Source organism: Chelonia mydas, chromosome 3, assembly GCF_015237465.2.
Source record: "Chelonia mydas isolate rCheMyd1 chromosome 3, rCheMyd1.pri.v2, whole genome shotgun sequence".
Taxonomy (NCBI): domain Eukaryota; kingdom Metazoa; phylum Chordata; order Testudines; family Cheloniidae; genus Chelonia; species Chelonia mydas.
In genome coordinates this window covers 126,876,793-126,883,957 of record NC_057851.1, presented here as the reverse complement: position 1 = coordinate 126,883,957, position 7,165 = coordinate 126,876,793, and positions in this window count along the sequence as shown.

Here is a 7,165-nt window from a genome sequence, read left to right as displayed (position 1 = left end):
CCCCCGCTGCCGATCAGGGACTGCCCCTGAGCCTGAAGGGGCAGCCAGGGGCACTGGCAGTTGATACTGCTTGATAGCGGAGGGGGCTGGAGCTCAAAGTCGGACCAATGCACCCAGGAGACAAAAGCGAAGTACAGCTGGCAGCCTGGCTCCTCCCTGACCTGCCCCTCTCCCTCCAGAGCCATGGGATACAATCTACAGCCCCCCTCCTTTGTGTCTCCCCAACAGCCCTCTTTTAACATACTCTTTCATTAAGGCTAGTCCCAGGGATAGAATTGGGCCAGGTCAGCAACCCAGTGCTTTAAAAAAAAATGATGCCAACCTCTTCTCCAGAATTTCAGCTTTCACTGGAATAATAATAATAATAACAAAACCCTTTAGCCCTCATGATTGCAATGAAAACCTTTACAACTTGAACAGCATGTAAAGGATGCAGTGATGTCTGCCTGAGTCTGCAGGCAACCTGAAACAATCGCTCTGGGAGGTTTAAGCTGCTCCATTGACCTCTTTGAGATAGTAACTGAGATGCCTTGCCTTTAAATGTCAACAGCGTTGACTATTTCACTGCTGTTCAACACATCAGACAGGAGGGGAACAATGAAATTACGAAGATCTGCACAATCTACAACTCAGTTTGGTGCCATGAATGAGTGGCACTTGGGAAAGTACCATTTCCCCCCACCAAAAAAAATTGCCCTGTGGGGGTCAAAGGGAAGGACTGGAGCCCAGGAGGGCATCTAGTGAGCCCCACTAAGTAAGAGCCGATCCTGTAGAGTCTAATGGAATAGCTAAGTCCTCCACAATTAGCCCCTTTCTACCTCCTTAGAGCAGTGAGGGCCTAGCCTGCTCTGGGGTTGAGTGTGGAGTTATACAGTTTCCTTTCTGGCTCAGTGGGCGCTGTTCCTGGGTGCCTTCAGACCCAGGGGAAAAACATTATTAACTTAATGTAATTGTTTTCAAGCCATTTTTTTTGCAACCCTGGAGACAAGAAACAATGATGCTGTGAGTGGAGACCCTAAAGCATTTGCCTAAAATGTAAGTCAGGTCTACACTGAAAACTTTTGCCAGCTTAGCTATTTTGGTAAGGGGTGTGATCTGTGACTAATTTAGCTGGTGCTGTCAAAAGCCCCTAGTTTTACATTCAGTTATACCAGAAAAACTACACTTTTTGTGGTATATCCTATTTCACTTGGGAGGGGTGTAGTGTATGCTATACTAGCAAAAAGAAAAGGAGTACTTGTGGCACCTTAGAGACTAACCAATTTATTTGAGCATAAGCTTTTGTGAGCTACAGCTCACTTCATCGGATGCATCATGAAAGCTAATGCTCAAATAAATTGGTTAGTCTCTAAGGTGCCACAAGTACTCCTTTTCTTTTTGCGAATACAGACTAACACGGCTGCTACTCTGAAACCTGTCATTATACTAGCAAAAGCACAGTTTTGCTGATACAAGCTGCATCCACAGCAGAAGTGCATGATTGCTGGTATAGTATGCCCCTATGGTTATTCCAGCAAAGTGCTCGTCGCATAGGCATAGTCTTAATTGGGCTCTGCCTAGTATCAAAACTCCATTGAGGAGAAGCAAAAAGCCAACAGAGCACAACTGAGCTTATTTTGAATATCTTCACAATCTACTGAGTGGTGTCTCATTTTAGTGTCTGAGGTAGGCAGAGCTTGCTTTAGGGGTGGAGTTTGAGGAAAGTACCACTACATTTTATTCCTTCCCAGTTCAAGCCCTCACGACCTATTAAGTTGTGGAATAACCTAGGCTCACTGCTTGAAGCATTTTAAAATGGATTGGTCTAAACAATAGAAAATAAACCATAGGGCAGGGGTCTCAGACTCAATTTACCTTTGGGCCAGTGCCAGTCCTCAAATCCTCCCAGTGGGCCAATAATGTCCCCCGCTGCCGCCCAAAACTCCGCCCCCCACAAAACTCCACCCCCCACCTGCCGAAGGCTCTGAGAGGGAGTTTGGGTGGGGGAGGAGGTCTGGGGTAGGGGATTGGGGTGCAGGGTCTGGGCTGGGGCAGGTGGTGGGGGTGCAGGCTCGGGGAGGGAGTTTGGGGGCTAGGAGGGTATGGGGAGGGGGTGCAGGCTCGGGGAGGAAGTTTGGGGGCGGGAGGGGGTATATGGGGAGGGGGTGAAGGTGCAGGCTCTGGGAAAGGGTCGGGGTGTGCGGCGCTTACCTGGGGCTCCAAGGCGGGTCGGGACTGGGCGCATCAGTGCGCTGCTACCCCCAGGCACCGCCCCCCTCAGCTTCCCATTGGCCGCAGGGCGGGGCCGGCAGCCACTGGGGCGAGCAGGCGGAACCCGGTCAGCTCCGCTGCGCTGCCGGGGCCCCTAGCTGGGGAGAGCCCGGGGGCAGAAGGTGGGGCCAAGGAAGAGACCTGCCCCCAAAACTGCTGGAGCCCCAGGAGCCACATTGGGGAGGTTCATGAGCCACAGATGGCCCGCGGGTCGGGAGTTTGAGACGCCTGCCATAGGGGATAACCCTACAGTGGCAGAAGGATGGATTGGATAATACAATACATCTCAGGTTTCAGAGTAACAGCCGTGTTAGTCTGTATTTGCAAAAAGAAAAGGAGTACTTGTGGCACCTTAGAGACTAACCAATTTATTTGAGCATGAGCTTTCGTGAGCTACAGCTCACTTCATCGGATGCATACTGTGGAAATTGCAGAATATCATTATTATATACACAGACACCATGAAACAATACCTCCTCCCACCCCACTTTTATCATGAATTCAATTCAAACTAAAGGGGGAATTTAAGGAAGCAGAATGTTATTACCTACGGGTTGCACATTCTCATGGGGAAAAAAAGTTTGTAAAGTGCTTTGAGAGCTTCAGAAGCGCACAGTATTGCCACATTACGGAAAATACTGTAGCAAAACTGAATGTAACATAAATGGAATGAATTAGTTTTACAAACATGAGGTTAGATGGGAAGTGGAGACAGCTCCTTTGCACTGTAGGCCTTTCGCTGCTAACTTTTTAAATTGTGTTTCATGATTATTTAGAACTTTTTATTGTTAGTGAATGCTGGCTGTATGTTTCAGATTTAGTTGATTTAGTTGGGGTTGGTCCAGCTTTGAGCAGGGGGTTGGACTAGATGACCTCCTGAGGTCTCTTCCAAACCTAATCATCTATGATTCTTCTATGAAATGCCATTTGTAAAGGGACAAAATTAGGTTAAAAATCACATTTAAAAGTACTTCCTTCCCTCTGCTACTAACACCATCTTAGATTAACAAAAACCGAAAAATTTTCAGATATAATTTTCTATTTAACACTTATGTGCTAATGAGGACTGGGCTTAATGACCCAAGAGTTCCCTTCAAGTCATATGTCCCATGGTGTGTGCACTTTGCCCTTCATTCACCATAGACCATTCTTTCTATTGTTACATCATGAAAATGTTTCTTCTAAAATGTGTGTTTGTGATTTGGGCTAACAAAGCCCATATTTTTGGCCTTAGCCTGACAAGCATCCCTCTCCACAGACGTAGATCATATGAAAAAGCATTTTTTTAAAACCATGAAGTCCTATTTATTCAGTGAATAAAAGGATAGGTAGAGAAGCAGAATGATGATATACCATCTTGCTTGTTTATCTTTATTTTATTTGCTCTTGAGTTAAAATAAAACTAGAAAGGCTCCATATCTTCCCATAAGAATCCTTTGCAAAATATACAACTGGGAAATAAAATGTTGTTTTCCTACAGCTTAACTCGCTATCATGAACCTGCTGTTGGAACCTGAACACTTTAAAATTTACCCACTTGAGGTCCTCAGGAGACTTTGCGTTTATTTTTCCTCCCATCATTGTTTCTACATTGAGTTGCACAGACTACGCAAAAAGAAAAGGAGTACTTGTGGCACCTCAGAGACTAACCAATTTATTTGAGCATAAGCTTTCGTGAGCTACAGCTGCTCAAATAAATTGGTTAGTCTCTAAGGTGCCACAAGCACTCCTTTTCTTTTTGCGAATACAGACTAACACGGCTGCTACTCTGAAACAGACTATGCAGTAGTACTTGACACTCAATATTTATAATGTAAATTATGTTACAGAAAGTATCACAACTAGGTATCCGTTTCTTCTCTACTGAGTTTCTGAAGTAATATCCACTTAACTATGGTCAATAATTCATTGTTTCTCCTCTATAAATGACTTTAAATATCCCAAAGCTCTTTTGGATATGTCTGCATGAAAGGTACTATATAAGTATAAAGGTATTATTTATTATTCTTAGATTGGAGTAGGCATCTCAGTTGTCCAATACATTTATATTCAACTGTCTTGTCTGGGGTTCTTTTTTGCTGAGCAATGGATTGTTTCTCCTCTGCTGGCACAAAATATTTTGAAGTGTGGGAATGGCAGATTTCTCATAAAAATTATTCTAGATAGAATAGTGTTGTTGTAGCCACGTTGGTCCCAGGATATTAGAGACGCAAAGTGGGTGAGGTAGTATCTTTTCTTCGACCAATTTCTGTTGGTGAGAGAGACTGACTTTTGAGCTTACACAGAGTTCTTTTTCAGGTCTGGGACGGAATAGAGACACACAGACCAATATCAGTATAACTGTTGCTCAGGAGTGTGAAAGATCCACACCCCTAAGTGACGTAGTTATACCAACCTAATCCCCGGTGTAGACAGCATTATGTCAACGGGAAGGCTTCTTCTGCCGGCATAACTACCGCCTGTCATGGAGGTGGATTAACTGTGCCAACGGGAGAAGCTCTCCTGTCGGCGTAGGAGTGTTTTCACTTAAGCACTACAGAGGCACTACTGCCTGGAGTAGACAGGAGATACTGGATCTCCTGGGCCTGTGGGGTGTGGAAGTATAACATTGTATAAGGGGACATGCTGGATACATTGTATATGAGAGGGCATGCCAAAACATGTTACAAAGTATCTGAGGGAGCACACATAGGGATAGTTAGCTTTTGAATGGAGAAGCAATTAAAATAGAGCCAGCACGTCTAAGAAGCAGGCATCAGAATGGAAGGTGTGAAGGGCAATTAGTTAAGTTAACTGGAAGCTGTTAAAGGAGATTGTTAAGGGTGGCAGGTAATTGAAGATACGTGACTGGTCTCAGGGATCTCGAAGGGTGGTGACTAAAATCTTTTCTTCTTTTGTCTGTAACTTCTCTGTAACTTGTTCTCCAGCAAGCTGTATAAATTAAGAGACACAAGCCCCACTCGGGGGGCTCACTTCTAAATGTATTAGCAGAGTAGCTTTGCTAATAAAACAGAGTGGTCTGATAAATTGTGAGTCTGAGTCAAACTTTGACAATTTGGAGGTTCCACCGAGATGGCAAGCAGCTTCACTGAGGCTGTGTGATCCCTGACTGCCTTGCAGGACGATCGTGGCAGCCGGCGCCTGGACGCTTAGTCCAAGCGATCCTCCACAAGACAGAAAGGTACACAGCAGCAGCACAGTCTACACCATTGAACTTGTTGGTTCCCACTCTGTTCGGGTAGGGGTCTTTGGATCCAGCTTCTGGAATCAGACGTCTCAGGTAATTATTATTTTTGTGCTTTAACCAGTTTGAGGACTGTCTTGTCTTTGTGTCTATCCGTCTTCCCCGTGGTGTGTGTGTGAATCTGGGAGCCATCTCTGTCTGGAGACTGGCTGACCAAGGGGTCCCCGTCCCCACGGTCTGAATAAGTGGAATCTGCACAGCTGCAGCCGCACCATGCCTTGGGTATAACCCCTGGTGTGAAAGCAAGGGCAGTTGAGGCAGTAGCCTGTGGGCTCCTTTCTGTGTGTTGCAGCAGGTACTGCTCTGCTGAGCCCGAATTTCCTTCTTGTGTGAGTGCTGTGTGAAGTCCTCCTGGATGGGTAATCAGAAGTCTAAGGTAGAACAGTTCCCTAAGGGAACTCCAGCTTATTTTATGTATTTTAGGAGGGGTCCGGACTCTTGTAGGTTTCTTGAAAAATGGTCCAAATTATCTCTAGAGAACCCCAAATTACAGTGGCCACTGTTAGGTTCTTGGGACAAGGATCGAGTGGACGCTTTAAAAAGCAAACTCGTCCTCCCAAAAACCAAATTGGAGAGAGGAGAAGTAGACTGCTTCATGCAGTGGTGGGAAGAGGCAAATCGTAGATGGACTGAGTCAAAACTCACCTCTCTTAAAAATTCTATCAAAAAACTAACAATTCAATTGGATGCAGTCTCTCCCACCACTACTCCGAACGCTCCCCTTTGCCCATCCTGTGCAATGATCTGGATCAAACCCAACCCCCACCATACTCCTGCGCAAATAAGAAATCAGAAAAGGAAAAATCTTCAGTGACTACAGATAATGAAAGTGAAGAAGATACCCTCATTGGCCTCGCAGCTCTGCAAAATATTATGAAGAAGAAATCCAAAGCAGACTGCAAAGATTCTCTTGACATCTCTTCTTGGAAAAGAGAACCTGACGGGAGGTTAATGAGAGACTCTGATCAAACTGTTGTGGCACCCTTACGAGTCCTTAAGATGGGAGAAAGTGAGTCCATATGGGATTATAAGCCCTGGACTCGTACGGAACTTTTATCTATAGTTAAAAGTTTTCCCAAACCACAGGAAAACTCTGTCAAATTTGCTGAGGAGTTTCTGTTAATCTGTGAAACCTATGAACCCTCTGAGACAGATCTCCTCCAACTGTGTAAATTGTTAGCTCCTGCCAGTTATTATGAAAAATGGTTGGCTGCCGCAGACTGGCCAGCTGAGGCACGCCACTCAACCATAAAAAGTACTGGCCCAGATTCGGCATACAGAGACCGGTGTATGGCTCTTTGGAAGCGCCTGCATCAAGCCATTCCCAAAGTGTGGTCTCCTAAAACAAACTGGACAGCAATACGTTGCTGTAAGCAAGGGCAAGGAGAAAGCCCAGGCGACTATAGGTCCCGGCTAACTGATATTTTCCTACAACATTCAGGAATACAAGAGCCCGATGTAAATGGGCAGGGGGCCTTGGCACATGCATTTGTTGATGGTCTGCTCCCTGCCACAGGCAGCATGTTAAAACGAATAAGTGTGGGATGGGAGACTGAAACCATGGACAAATTGCTGGCAGTAGCAGAGCATTGCCACCGCACTTTAAAAGGAAAGGAGGAACAGTCCTCCCAAAAGTTAATGGCCCTGCAGATACAGCATTATTCAGGACTA